We start from the raw sequence: 3,046 nt of genomic DNA, 5'->3' as shown, positions 1-3,046 counted from the left end.
CTGGCTTTTGAGTTACGTGTTCATTCATTCCACCTTTCTTCAGTTCTATTATGGATGACCCAGAAGGAATAGTGAAATCAAGGAATAGTAATTCTACTTCCATAGAGAGTTTTCGCAACATCTCCCTCTTCGTAACTTGAGCTCACATCAGATCTTGTTCAATACGACGATTTTCGTTGACGATATCCAATAAACAACCATGGGATTTTGATAGAATGACATCTATCTGCTCTAACTCTTTATATGTCCATTGCTGAACCTCGTCAACAATCCAACGGTAAAATAAGGTATTAAAGGATATGCCCAGCTTTAGATAAAAAGTATACAACTTATTAGTCCATTTTGTGCAATCGTTTTAACCATTATTATTTGTCTGGAATCCATTATACATCTGGTAAGTAGTTTCCCAACGAGATAAAATGACCAGCCGGACGTTGAGTTCATTTGATCACGGTGGGTTGTTGGTAATGAGAATATACAGTCGTACTTTGAACGTAGTCAACCGTCTGTAACGGACCATCAACGTCAAAGGTAACCCGTTCTCCTCGCCACAGGAAAAGGTCAAATCTCTGGATTTCTCGACTCAGAAGAGAAAAAAACTCCCTGGTCGGACCCGACCCAAATCCATACTAAACAATAAAATGAAAAATAAAAATTTTCCGTGAAAATTTTTGGAAAAAAACTCACCTCTCCTTTGAACATAATTTCGAGAACAGCATTCTCTTTTACGGTCAATTTCTGTAGAATCGCTTTTGAATCTTCCCGAATCATTTCACGATCACATTCTTTTGCTTTACGTGCAGTTGAGCAGTGATATGAGCACTTCTCGGTCCAACAAATTCGGGATTGAAGACAGCAAGAATCCGTAATAATGCGCGCTCACGGTCAAACGTTGTGGAAAAGTGTCCACAGGAAACAAAAATGGACAGGAGCTGACTATATGTGGAATCCACAACGGCAATTCACCGGTTGTAATGAATGTGTAATCCTGATAAAACATGCTATTCAGTGTTTATAAACGAAAAAAATTTAACCGTAAATACCTTCAAATATTCGTTGACTTTACTAGTAAAGAGCTTCTGAATAAATCCGTCATTGGTTAAAATAGGTTGGAAGTAATCGACATCGTACAGCGTTCCCCAAAAACGACTGATACCGTATAGAATCCGTATCAGATTAATTGCCTCCAGGGACGGATCTTTTGCTGTAACAAAATTGGGCAAACGCCCAGCCAGGAAAGTTTCAAAATGCGAATGCACTTTAGGTGCACCCACAGTTGAAAGTACTTACAAAGAAATAAGAAAAAGAGATATTAGTACTCCTTGCGAGGTGTGTGGAAATACACGCGAAGATTTACCCGTCTAGGAAGTACGTGTGCTAGTTGCACTTTCCCTTTTGGGCTCTGGATTGTCACTGGTGGATGCAATTTTTCAGTAGTATTCATACTAGTAAAGAGGTCGTAAGAAATTGTATGAATGATGTCCCAGATTGCATCTTTCTGAGTTTGATCCACTTTTGAAAAAGTAGCGTTCTTACATTTCGAATTTAAACAATTTACAAATTTTATACCAGATTCAGAAAGTACACCATAGACAATTTTTGTCAGAGGGAGCCAATTTGTCGTTGATAAAAATAGCGAGTAGATGAGGAACAACATTTCCTCTCTGAATGTGCCTTTCCATCTAAATGTATTTAAAAATGTGAACTGTTGATGTAAAAATAACTTAAGTCTATAAACTTAGTATTTCGTTACCTCATTTCTAGCTTCCACTAGATCCTTGTTTTCACTGTTGAAGTCGTCGTCCCTTAGACGCGCATAGTCATGGACTAGGAGAAATTTCTCAACTTCTTGAATGAGAGAATGTGGTTCAACCTCTATAACAACTCCTTGATATTGTTTCAGATGCGTGCATGATCTATGGCGCTGTAACTTGCACTTGATTAGGCGAGAAGTTGGCGAGGAAAACACGTTTACAGGAAATTGTTCCATTATCTAGACTCCCTGTCCCAGTTTATCAATGAAAACGTTCAAATGAATTTTAGCTCTTGAAAGAGAAAAGTCATCCGTTGCGGAAATCTCTAAATAGTGCTAACAAAATCATTGTTAAAATAAAATAGGTTTAAAAATTGTCAACATTAATACTTTTAGAAAAAGTCGTAATCTATTGTTGAGGTCAGGACCATCAGAAGTGAGGTATTTCAAAAGAACTTGGACCATTCGCCTACTTAATATTTCTAAGGCTTTCACTTGATCGTTTTCAATAATGATCTCATAAATTTTTGATTGCCATCTCCAATCTGTTACGGATTTTTTAGAAGATAATGAAAATGTTTGCTCAGGTCTAACCGAGGATCGTGCGATGTAGCCAGCGCGATGTTGATTTCCCACATTTTGTCAATGTTTGCTTGTAATATGCAAAAAGCGTCAGTTTCGCTTTGTGGCTGAACATTTCTTTTCTTAGGCTGGCACACATTTGCGTCGTCGTTTTTCATCCTTTTACCCGAAGGGAAACGCGTTGGTCTTTCCATGCTGTAAAGTCTCTGTAGTTTGTAATATAAAAGATATTTCAAATTCAATATTTGAAAAAATTGTGAGTTACAGACGAACTAACACACTCATTAAGAATTTTAGTAAATTTCAAAATATTTAAAGTCCAAGAATCCAAAAATTTCCCACACAAAGTTCATTTTAAATTTATTAGACTTATGGAAAACCGTAGACCAAGAATAGAAAGACTAAGATCTGCCTATAGGCAGATCTTATAGTCTTAGCGATCTTAGCTTGCTAAGAGGATGCTTAAAAACGATGCTCGTCGATGCCGCCAGTTGGTACTGCCTCTGCTAGATGTAAATATTTCAGCGATTTTTACATTTCCTCTCCATACCCCTGATCTAGGTGATCTAGTGGAGACAGCGCCAACTGTCTCATCGACGAGCATCGTTTCCATGTGAGATAGGCTGCCCGAAGCATGAAGATAGCGGTTTTTCCCATAAATTTAAAACATAATCTCAAAACAAAGATTAAACTTGTCTCCATAATTTCTGA

At 37.5% G+C, this 3,046-nt stretch overlaps 2 long non-coding RNA genes across 2 annotated transcripts; both read right to left on the bottom strand.

Moving 5' to 3' along the window:
- Positions 1 to 375: 375 nt before the first annotated feature.
- On the bottom strand, positions 376 to 1,083 carry LOC124197432. Its single transcript, XR_006876141.1, has 3 exons — positions 1,044 to 1,083; positions 688 to 988; positions 376 to 629 (listed from the first exon to the last, which is right to left on the bottom strand). It is a non-coding gene; the product is annotated as an uncharacterized LOC124197432 (long non-coding RNA).
- Positions 1,084 to 1,616: 533 nt separating this feature from the next.
- Positions 1,617 to 2,264, bottom strand: LOC124197431. The gene is made up of 3 exons (XR_006876140.1): positions 2,144 to 2,264; positions 1,754 to 2,089; positions 1,617 to 1,682 (listed from the first exon to the last, which is right to left on the bottom strand). It is a non-coding gene; the product is annotated as an uncharacterized LOC124197431 (long non-coding RNA).
- Between the last annotated feature and the right edge of the window lie 782 nt (positions 2,265 to 3,046).

Source organism: Daphnia pulex, chromosome 7 (assembly GCF_021134715.1).
Source record: "Daphnia pulex isolate KAP4 chromosome 7, ASM2113471v1".
Taxonomy (NCBI): domain Eukaryota; kingdom Metazoa; phylum Arthropoda; class Branchiopoda; order Diplostraca; family Daphniidae; genus Daphnia; species Daphnia pulex.
Note: the sequence above shows the minus strand (reverse complement) of the source record. Positions and strands in the feature narration are given on the sequence as shown.